This window comes from Lepidothrix coronata, unplaced genomic scaffold (assembly GCF_001604755.1).
Source record: "Lepidothrix coronata isolate B3197 unplaced genomic scaffold, Lepidothrix_coronata-1.0 Scaffold20, whole genome shotgun sequence".
In the NCBI taxonomy this organism is placed as follows: domain Eukaryota; kingdom Metazoa; phylum Chordata; class Aves; order Passeriformes; family Pipridae; genus Lepidothrix; species Lepidothrix coronata.
This window is the reverse complement of record NW_016690200.1, coordinates 676,408-688,412: the sequence shown is the minus strand read 5'-3', so window position 1 is coordinate 688,412 and position 12,005 is coordinate 676,408. Positions and strand designations below refer to the sequence as shown.

The following is a 12,005-nucleotide window of genomic DNA, read 5'->3' as shown; positions in this document are numbered from 1 at the left end:
CACTCCAACAGGTCTGTGTCCTTCCTGGGCTGAGGAACCCACAGCTGGATGCAGTACTCCAGGTGGGAGTCTCACAAACACCATATAAGGAAACATATGAATGCAAAGGAAAGTGTTCCACAGAAGATACCAGAAGTCCATAGAGAAATACGTTCCTTGTAATTTCAGGTATTGAAAAGGAGACCCTTCCTTAATTATCTGCTTGCATACACAGATCACATTGCACAGAATTCTAAATAGTGTAATGCCCCAAATTTAAACCCACAAATAATGCTTTCCAAGAGGCTTCCAGAACTGGTAGCTAACTTTAATTGCCTCCAAATATAGCATTCTATGAAAAACATTTTTTAGGACACCCATTATTTCAAATTCAGGCTCTTTTAATTTGGTTCAGATGGAGGCACTCAGAATTAATACATGCTTGTGAGGATGACGGTACATATTGCACAAAAGCAGATGTGTCAAAGGGAGCTGTGTAATACATTTCTCAACTGCCAGCAAGAGTATGTTAATGATGTGATTGTGTGCAATGACATTGCTTTACCATAGCTGCTCAGTGGTTTTTACTTGTAGCGTGGTAGGTACAATCACGATAACGCGCAAGCAAGGAAAAAGTTTGAAATAATAGTAACAGCAATAATAACAGTATTATTTTAGGTATCTTTATTCTAAATGTTAAAAAAGATAAGGAAGAACTACAGTCACACACACAAAAGATCTAGAATGTTTTATCACAAATCAACACAAGATAAAATTAAAAGGTCAAATGTGCGAGGATAAAATAGTGTCCACAGAAAGCTTGCAAACTATTTCCTAGTCTCCAGACTTGAAAATGGCAGAGAGGAACATGTGGCAATTACAGAACCATTTTTATTGCTTTAAAACAACACAGTTTAATTGGTTTGATATAAACATTGGAGCATATCTCAACAATGAGCAAAGCAGTGTACTCAATCATGTTACTTTTAATGGAAATAGTCTTGAAAATAGATTGTGTAAAGAACATTTGTCATAACTGCTGGTCTAGCAAATCATGCAAGCACAACTAGATAAATAAGGTAATGTGTCCTGCCACTTCTATTTCATTAGAAGGGTCTTAATTTTCATCTGAATGTCTCCATCTTAATGAGAATGAGACTTGAGTTTGGCTGGAGCCCAGACCAATTTCATGCAATAGCAACAGGAACCATCTCAAACTTCTCCTTTCCAGTAATTGAACTATATAATATGTTAAAAAACGAAAACACATAAGCAAGCAAACAACTTAATAATCTCTATCATAAACTGAAAGCTTTGGTTTAGGAGTCTTGAAAACACGATCAGTGAAGAAGCACAGCTTTTGAGGCAGTGGCTGTTGCATATACAAAACGTTGGAAAAAGATTACTGAAATAGGTTTTGCGTTTTTCATGCTGATTCCACTGGAGATGTGCTGAAAGCCATAAAGATATCCTTCTTTCTCCAACTAATTTATTTCACATCTACAATAATTTGCGGTCAATAAATCTAGGATGGATTTGCATGGTAAGGCATTGGTGTGGCAAACAGAATGGATAATAACTTTATCCATAATGTGGTTGCGGTATTTTTATAATCAGTTTTGTAATGTGATATTACTGGAGAGTATCATCAACTAGTGTTCAATATGAAACAAAGTTTTCCAAAGCAACACATGCTATATACTAATTCATGTCATCAGAGATCCATCTTATGGTGTATGAGACTCATCTTGTGTGCACATGGCTTTCACGGAGATGATAGCACAGAGAAATATACTTTTACAGTTCTATAGCTGGGCTGTCCAGATGGAACATTTTACCATACATTTTTACCATATATTTTTACCAAGAAGAAAATAATTCTCTCACAATTGAGAGTTCTCTTGACTTAGGAAGACAAAACTTGTGGAAGGGTCGGAACTTCTGGGATCTTTAATGAGATATAGCAATTTTAAAATAACAATTGCAGTAGAGACTATTAACAGAATATTAGTTTATTTCTTTTACCTATCGGTTTTTATGCTTAGTGTCTTACAAAAAGCAAAATTATTTAAATTGAGGGAGCAATTTCCTTAGAAATATGTTATTAGAGGAAACATGTTGAAATCCAGTCATTTAAACAATCCAGAGTTTAATATTTGTTAAAAATAATTTACAGCTCTGTATAATGGTCTACCATAAACATGAAACTTTGAAATTCTAGAAATCTTGGTCCTGCATCTGGCTGGGTTAGTCATCAGCTTAAATCTGGGCGCAGTCTTCGATTTTCAAGTATTTTCACCTGTCAAGAAGGTAAGGTTTAGGTTATGCAGATCTGATAACCTGTTTGCCTAGATAACTATTTTTCCTGGAGGTCCTTCCCTAAAGTTTAAAGTGCACTAAAGAGCAAAAAATTGGCTCTTTCTGATTCTGGATTGTGCTGTCTCTCCTAGTCTTTACAAAATTTCAACACACATTGGGCACAGATCCAGAAAAGCATGTGCATAATTTGAAACCCATGAATAACTCCAGTTAAAGCTGCCAAAGATGGTAGGATGAACAGAGAAACCACTGAATTTCAGAGGAAAAATACAGGATAAAACTGTATCCTCAAACATAAGACTGCAAACTTTGGAAGGGTACTCACTCAGCGCTCGTCAAGAAGGATGTTGCTTTGCAAGTTATTCACATAAATCACTATGGTATCTGAAATTCATTGAACAATTCATGAGAAATATATTTGCATTTGATTTTCCTTTTCTTAAGCTCCTGTTTGTTGTGACTTTTAACTCCTGTGGGAGACTGAACTGAACAGTATAAGTAATGTTTTCTTCAGCAAAATCATTAAACTTGTATAAACGAGCATTGGGTAGAAAGTGGAAATGTTTTTAGAGGTCAAATCATAAAAATGTAAACTATGGAGGGATTTATCTCTAGGGAGTTATATCAAGTGTACCACTCCCTTAATTGATGTCACTTGGTTGAAATTTTTATCTCTTGAGCTGAAAGTTGATATGACGTTATGTAAGATATCAGAGTAAAAGGCATTTTTTGGATCAGATTTTAATCCCAGCTTGTAGTATCACAATTGGTCATTGTAAAAATTATTATTATGTCACAAACAGAGGATTACGATGTCAGGTGGGGAATAAGTGCAGAAGTAGATAAATTCTTAGGAAACAACAGTGATTCTGTTTTAAAACACTGTCCTCAGAAAGAAAGAACGAAGGAAAAGAAGTACAGGGAAATACACGGCACAGAAAAACACTTGTTTCCAAATAAGATATTTCATAAAGTTTTCCATAAGGTGACAGCTGCTTTTTCAAGCACCACATTCTGTTCTTCGTTACATCAGTGTGAATCCAGAGGAATTGCATTTGAACTGTTTTTGCTTGGGACTGACATCAGGGTAACTGACAGTAAAATTTGGCTTTAGTACATTTTCTCAGAAATAGAACCTGTTTATTCCCTTCAAAATAGAGAAGGGGGAATTACTGCACATCATATGATGTCATGTATCGTTCAACACTTAGGAAGAAAAATGGGGAGCAAGTTTCGTTTGAAGTCTGGGGTGTTGTTTTTTTCCTCTTCTCCTTCCAATTTTCACAATTTATTGTGAAAACCCCTGTTGCTGAAGCACAATATAGACCTTTTGGGCACAAGGCAGCTCTCCTAACAGTTGGTTTTGCCATCGTAATAAAACCTTTAAGGAAACTAATTCTAGGTTTAGGCACACTGTTCCCTGTCGTTAGCAACATCATGCAAATAGTTTCAAGGTTCTTTATCAGCAGCTAAAAGGGTGTGTTTAGAACAAAAATGTAACTGGTAAACTTAGGTCTGCGATGGAACACGGCTGCAAGTGGGTAAAGACTGAGCTTGTGTCCATCAGCTTTTGCAATTTCATGTAAAATCACCTTCCTGGAGTCACAGTGTTTTCCTCAACTTTGTCCCATGGCAGAGTGGGGAGAGGAAGAGAGTGAGGTTTCAGTTGCTAGAAGTGAATGACAAGCAGCTTTAGAACCTAACTACTCACACACCAACCTGCTGCCTTCATTTGTATTCAACAGATGCCTTGATTTTTCCCCCTCACTGCCTAGTCTGTGCTGATCAGTATAAACAATGGAATTTTTGTCTTTATGAACATATTCTCGTTCTGTTTCACTTGAAGGTAGGGACAAACTTAAAAATAAGTAAAAAAGAAAGAAGAAAAGCAACCTTAATAGACCTATTTATGGTTGATAAGGTTGTTATGTAAAGCTTTAAGAAACACTCAGGAATTTGGCTGAGAAATTCATGAAACCGGGACATGATGCATATAAGCTTTAAACAAAAAGAAGAAAAAAAAAAACCAAAAAACCCCACTCAACAAAAAAGAAAACCTGATGGATTCATCTGTGAGACATTGTAAAATGCCAGGGGAAATGAAGATGCCTAATTATGCTAGTTTTATGTTATACTATCAATATATTGTCTCTATGTGTATATAGATAGTGTGCATATATGAGTCCAGCCTTCTTCCATTACTATTTTGGTATAATATAACATATGTTTTAATTAAACGACTTTGCATACACAGAAAACCTGGTTTATTAGTATATAATTTTTTTCCTTCCTAGTCTGATCACAAGTCACTAAGGTGTTGTTAAGTAGCTAATTCTGGTCCAGAATTAAGAATTTCCATTGTCGTGGGAAATATTTACTGGCGTTACCAGCATCTTTGTCTGTCCTACTACCCAGTTACAGGGAACAGGGCAGGCTCTGAGAGAGCAAAAAGATGTTGTACAGTGTCAGCAGGTCTCCATTATCATATGATCTCCAATGAGCTGTCAAACTGACTTGGTGCAGTGCTCCTCCCCACATCTCGCCATCTTTGCCACTTTTACCACGTCTACCACTGCTGTTAGTCCTCAGGGACTGGGTGAGGTGCTCTAAGGAGATCTGTGCACTGAAACTGCAGCTTCATACCCTGCTTGGAGAGAAAAGAGAGAAGGTTGACTGCAACTGTTCAGACTTGGGTTTGACCCAAGACCAAGGTCTGGTGTAAAAATCCTCATCATAGAGTCAGGGATGTTTATTACCTGATGCTCCTTGTAGTCGTTCTCTCTGGTAGGCACATACAAATGTCAAAGTATTTGAAGCACTTCTAGAATGCCTGAGTAACAGAAAACAAGCTGGGTTTTCAGCTATTTTCCTAGAGAATTGCTGTAATGATATATGTGTGTGCATGTGTCCAACCTGTGTTTGGATTTCCACAAACAAGATTTATGTGACTGACTGGTTCAGCTCCATCCCAAATTTGTTTTAGATTTCAACACTTCAGGAGATAGAAGGAATCTTTCTTTTCTATGTCTATATTTACCTGCCTAAAATATCATGAACTCTGATGTCAGAGAAGCAAATAGAAAAATAGTGTAGTGTAAAGATTTTCTGAAATAGTTACAAATTCAATCTAGAGGAGGGATAAATTTCCCCTCCCCTGCTGAAATCCCTATTCACTGGGGACTCAGAAAGGCAAAGAGTTAGTTAATGCTTTCTTAGAGCTTGTTTTTCTTTGAATTCCCCTCCCTCTCCTCTTCTAGCACACACTTCTACATATTGCTGACTCTAATAGCATTCCCAGAGGTCAAATTATTGAAAGCTCAACCAAGTTTTCCTAAGCTATCACAGTTTACTTACCATTCCCAGTTTCCACAGGCTATCTGAGTAGTGATTAAATACCTATCAGTTTTGGCATCAGAAGCCATAAAATGACTGTTTAGCCCCTATGTTTTATGTGATATTGTTTGATCTTCCAAAAACAATTTGCACCCACACACGCTGTTCAACAGAATCAGACTTGTAATTTGTCCATGAAAAAAAAAAATCCTCATTAAAAAGTTTTCCAGTCTAGAGAGTCAAATAGGGCAGATGTATGAAGATGACAGTCAGTGGTTACAGTTTAATTGGTCTTATATCTTTCTCATATACTAATGAACCACTCAGCTTAAGAAGAAAAAAAAAAACAAAACAGCAGAGAGAGAAGAAGAAAGGTCCAGAAAAGAACAATGATCATAGAAGATGTTGCATACACTTCCAGTTTGTGGTTTGCTGCAATTCACCTGGAGTATTTAAAAGCCTGTGATGAATGGGTGGCACAGAAGATAGTGTTGTGTCTTTCAAGTCTTTGACAGTTGGCAGTAAAGGTTACTAAGCAAAAGGTTGGCCATGATGGATCCCAGATACAATAGAACTGGGGATTTTCTGTATACGGAGCGATAAAGAGGGACTTTTAGGGCTGACAGGAATGACTTGCATACTATGACAAATGAAGAGGTAAGGATGGGACTGTTGGCACAATACATTGAGAAACATGGGATCAATTTCTTGTCATGTCTCAGTGTGTGGCCTTGGGCTCAGGCCTTGAAAGGTATACAGTGGTCTAAAGATGCAAGTCAGAATACAAGACGACTTTCAAAGACAAGCAGAAAATCTTGAAAACCATATTTTTGTATTTATCTATACCTTATTTTTCTGATCATAGTAGTTTGTTGATTTTTTTGCAGGAAAATATTTTATGTATTGTCAGTTGTCCCAGTTCAGAAAAAATATGGGTGATAAATGCTCAAACTGGATTTGGATGCCAAAGTAGCTGAATCTGTAACGCGTTTGTGTGCAACACACCTTGTAAGTTGTCTCTCCATCCAGCAGTGGGGAAGAGGGCAGGATTGCTTTATTATCCAACTTTTCAGAGATCCACCAACCACAAAATCTTTTGGGTTAGAGGAGCAAGTGATTCTGCAGCTGGTTGTTTGGGGGAGACCTTCCAGCTTGATTAGACTTCCCTCTACAAAGTTCAACACATCAGATCTGGAATAGGATTCAAGGAGCCAAAAGTTTCATGGTTGCTGTTGCTTTGGTTTTCTCTTTATAATGATTTTTCTTAAATTGGCTTTCCTCTGAAGAATTAGAACATCAAATATTTCTTTGCATTTCCCTCATCTCCTGTAAAAAAACCCCATATGTCCAGTATTTCCTCAGTGAAGGCCCAAGAGCCAATAAACACAAGCAATTAGAGGGATGGAAGTCTCTGTATGTGGAAGTTAAAAGACTTGGAAGTTTTGTTCAATTCGGATGAGTACACTAGAGTCAATCCATCGAAAACAGAAGCTACTGGCCCGTATCAGGAATTGTGGAAAATAAACTTTTTGTAACTCTTATGAAAGTCGCATGCCCAACATTGAGATATTAAGGTGGGTTTCTTGCCATGGCTCTGGGTATCACAGTTGCCACACATCTGTGTATGAGATGAAGATCAGGCAGCAGAGGTCAAGGGAATAGAAGAGGTTTGTTATGGTTTGAAGAGAAATCTGAAAATGTTGCTGTTCAGACGGGCATATAACCTGTCTACAGAACAGGATGCAAAGAAAATTTTTGAAGAATTTGATGAGGTGTTTAATAGACCCGAAAGCATTGTGAATAAAACACATCATACTGATACAGATTCCATTATGCTGCCAAAAGTACAAGCATCACACAGAGTACAGTCTCATTAGTCCTGAGAAATGAAGGAAAAGTTGATTGTGACAAGATGGTAAGATGCAGTGTTATTGAGAGAATGCAGATACTGACTGGTCTGGTTAGCAACCCAATCACATACAAAAATAAAAAATGTTACGGATTTATGCAGATTGAGGAGATTTGAATAAGGCTACCAAATGCAATATAGCCCAAGGGAGTGCTGGGGAAAGACATGTCTAGACTTCCAACATCAAGGATATTTCCAGATCTAGATGCAAGCCTGTGATTTTCACAACACCAGTTTGATAAAATTTTAAACTCTACACCTTCACATCTCTTTTTGCTGGTACATTTTTAAGTAGTTTTGCTCTGTGATTGTTTCAGAACTCAAAAAGTGACGCTCCACAGAATTTTAAATCCTTTAAAAAACAGATGGAAGCAGCTATTTAAAACCTCTCGAGTTAATGTGATAATCATCAGCACTGTAAAAATAATAGCTGATATGTAGTTCAGCAGGTCTGGTTATCAGAAGCATTTTTCTTTGTATAGGCCTTTTATTGGTTTCCTTCTTTTTTTTTTCTTCCACAAGAAAAAGGGAAGAACAACTGTGTCAGCAATAAGCTCTACGTCAAATAGATTCCAGGTTTAGATTCCTGTCTGATATAGGCAAAGGGCTTGAACTTAGAGGTAGAGCTTCATGACATGTTGCCTTCAGGAGTGAGACCAACATCTGAAGTTCCTCTGTATCGCTGCTTTTCCCCAATGCCACTTGATGGTCCTTTTTACTCAATTAGCTGGTGCATTCACTCACCTGCGTGAAAACAACCCCTTTCATATGCCCACAGGGACTAGTTTTAAACATTCTTCTTCACCATGTTTCTAGTATGTCCCCACAAAAAGTCTGTAGTGTCCCAAATGAGAGAGTGGCAGGCAGTGACAGAAAAGGGAAATGTGGTAGATGATGCCTGGATATTCTTAAACAAGATTTTGCTTCTGAAGTCCCTATGTTGTGACACTGCGTTCTAAGTCTCTCGCACATCACATGACAACTGCACTTATAATTGGTTTCTGGACTGAGCCTCCTTTTGGACCAATAATTATTGAGTTATTTGAAAGAATTTTTCAAGTATCATTATGTGTAGAACTGGAGCAATTTCAAAGAAACCTTTTGCAGAACTGTAAATATTCTGCTTATCAAGCAATTCACCTGCTATGAAAGAAAATCACAGGGAGTTAAGATTTTACATTTCCTGCAGGAGTGTGCTCTCTAGGGAGGTTTTTAGCAATAAGATACTGACTGAGAAGGGTTTTTTTCTCTGATTTTAACCAGAAATTGCACACTCAACCCAAGAAATCTTTCCCTCAAAAATTACTGGATTACTAATGAGTGTCAAAAAAGGATTCTGGTAATTCCTGCATAATTCTGAGAAGGACATGATGACATGAACATAAACAACTAATGACTCATCCAAAACATAGGAAACAATTCTGAAAACATAAGTACATTTTTAAAGCACACTAAAGACTTTCTTAAAACAGTTGAGCTTTCAAGAGCTTCTAAGTATAAAAATCACAGCAGCAGCAAGGTTTGAAGTAATCATGAGTCAAGTAATACTATTTCTGAGTAATGAGAATGATGCACCAAAATGATGCCAACTTGTAAGTGATTGAAAGAGTAATTCTGTATGGATAGTTAACAGGGAAAGCCCAGAAGTATCCAAAAACAATTTTTTGTGGGATCTATCCATGTGAAGTTGCTCCACATATTGGAAGGTGGTATAAAAAAACTCAAAAATCATAATGCAACACAGCATGAGAGCAGAAATGTTAAACAGAACCCAGAAGGGTCTATCCGGGTTTCGAAACATAAAACACTATATAGAATGTCATATAAATACCATTACAGAAAATAAAAATAGAATCTGCAACAAATATGGGAAAAGATGCAGAAGAATTGTTATTCCTTGTGAACCTGCTGCACAATAATGGAATAATTAATTAAGCTGGTAACTGTGATCTTCATTTCTTCAGGGGATAAGGGTATTATATGAAGAACTGGATTTTACTTTTTGCCTCTCTCTAAACTCAGCAGCTAGATCTCTTTTAAAAGACCAAAGAATAAAGGTGAATAGATTTTTACTTGAAAGTGAGTTGTTGCCCACCCTAAATTCCCAGAGTTGATGTTTCTGGCACTTGCAGTAGGAGTGTTGGCCAAATCATTCCTTCCAAGCAGAGCCCAGTTTTGCCTTGGCAGAAGCACCATATGGCAATGGGTGCCTTTGAGATATAAAGCCTCTTCAAGCACCACTGAAGTGCTGCCATTGCCCCTCTCCTTATAAGGGGGTGTAGCATATGCTCTCCTGACTAGCTGATTAGCACTACTTAGAGCTAAATAGCAGGAGGATCAGGTTTTACCCTTCCCTGTGTCTTTAGGATGGTGTATCCCACAGAGGAAGGCAAAAAGCGAGTGGTTTCTCACATGAAGGATGGAAAAAGTCTCATCTCTCCTCAAATAATGCTGTATCATATCTCTCAGATGCAATCTTGGATAAATCAGTATTCATTGTATTTAATCCACACATTTTTCTGAGGAAAATATATATTGACTGGGGACGTGATTTGCTTGTTTGATTGACATAAAATAGTCTGGAGTGTTATACATTCATCATACATGAGAAAGACAGACTTTTAGCTTTGTATTATCTTTTCCTTATAAGAAAAAAATTATCTGTGCCTTCTTTATGCAACTAGAAGTAAATTGAGTGTAACAACATCATTGTAAAATGATGTGCTTTATAAAGTCCTGAATATGGTGCATCTTTTGTGTTTTGTTTCTAATTGTTTGCTCAATACAAAAGGATAATTCATTAGGCCAATTCTCCAAATAATCTCAAAGTGACATGAATTCCTTTGCAGAGTGAATGTCTGTAGCAAGTAATCCATGGAAAACAGACAGGCGTCTCTTGTCATTTTGGAGCTCTAATCCACTGCCTGGAGCATGAAAATGCTCAGGATAACAAGTGTGGGAATGACCAAAATCAACATTATTTTTTTATTTTCTTTTCTTAACAATGCTGCTGATCAATAGAATTGCTGAATCTGGAAGATACAATGCCACGGGATTAATGAATTAAGCTCAGGAAGCAGAAGAATCTGTTAAAAAGGAGAGGGGGGAAAAGCCCCTTCTTTTCCACTGGTGTGTGAATATTAAGCAATGAAAGCAGCAATGACAGAACTTTAGCCCTTGCTTTACCATAGCATCAAGCCTTGTTCTGCATGAGCCTTTACATTTTAATTAGAACCATACTGACACCCGCTTTTTCAACGATGAACTTCAGTTTTAAACTTAAAACCATTTCCCAAATGCTGGTTTAGTAGCTAGGTCTGAACACAGAAAAGAGATGCTGTGTTCTGTAAAATTCACTGTAGTGTGGTCACCATCAGTAGGACTAGATAACTGGTTTTCAAACCACAGTAAATAATGATAAAAGGAAGGAAGAGACTCTCACAGAAATGCCATAGCCTCTGTCACCACAAAGTACTCACATACTCTGTTTTCTGGAAAACCATAGAATGAAATGGAGGTCATCACACTTCCTTTGATGATGCCAATGTTTTATAAAGGTCGATTGCCAGCGTTTTGTCAATACAGCATTAGGAGTGTAATACAGGGCACATATCTGTGTAAGACATTACATTCCAAAAGGCACATTACATTGATATTCAGCACAGCATGGAAATTTTAATACACTATCATTCATTGGAAGGGGGTTGTTTGAATGTGTGGGAGGAGAGAGCTTAAGTTTGCTTATATGTTTATATTTACAGCTCCTTAAAGACCTCTGGGGATTTTGTGTATCCTATTGTTTAAACAAACAAACAAAAATCACTATCTAGTTTCATTGTCTAAAAATATATTACAATAATCACAGTCCTAGAAATCGGGAGGTTTGGAACATTTTCAACTCATAAGAACACTTCAGAGAATACGCCGGTGTAATTTATGAGCCCCTCTAGACCTGTCCATGTCTTGAACTGATTGCTGAAGTGGGCTTTACTAGGAATTTCTTTTCCTGAATTGGAGTAGTGCAGGAGGTGGGGAGGACGGGAGGGGTTAGAGCAACCTTCCCTAACAAGGCTTTAAAAGCTTCAGTTGTAAAGTTATGCTGATGGAGAGACTTTGTTACTTGTTTTTTAACTGGGAACAACCCGAAGAGGATTACGCTACGGGCAGGAGCTGTTAGTTATGTGGGTAGCAACGTTGTGGGTTGTGTTGCGCTGTTGCTTTTAAAGGGGGGACGCGCATCTTTGGATTAGACCCGTAAATGAAATTTTAAAAGAAAAAATAAAACAAACAAACAAAACCGCAAACCAAGCAAAAAAAACCAAACCCAACAACCTGGACAATGACACGAAACAGCTGGTGAAACGTCTAGCTCCGTGCCTTTCCCCAAGCTCGGTGGAGGTTTCTGTTCTCTCATCTCTGCCGCGATGTGTTCCTTTTTTTTTTTTCTTTTCTTTTTTTTTTTTTT

The 12,005-nt window shown here is 37.5% G+C and overlaps 1 protein-coding gene across 1 annotated transcript in view; it reads left to right on the top strand.

The window, feature by feature from the left end:
• Positions 1–12,005, top strand: part of SEMA3A (semaphorin 3A) — a 281,004-nt gene that overhangs the window by 103,298 nt on the left and 165,701 nt on the right. The gene's annotated exons all lie outside the window — the stretch shown is intronic.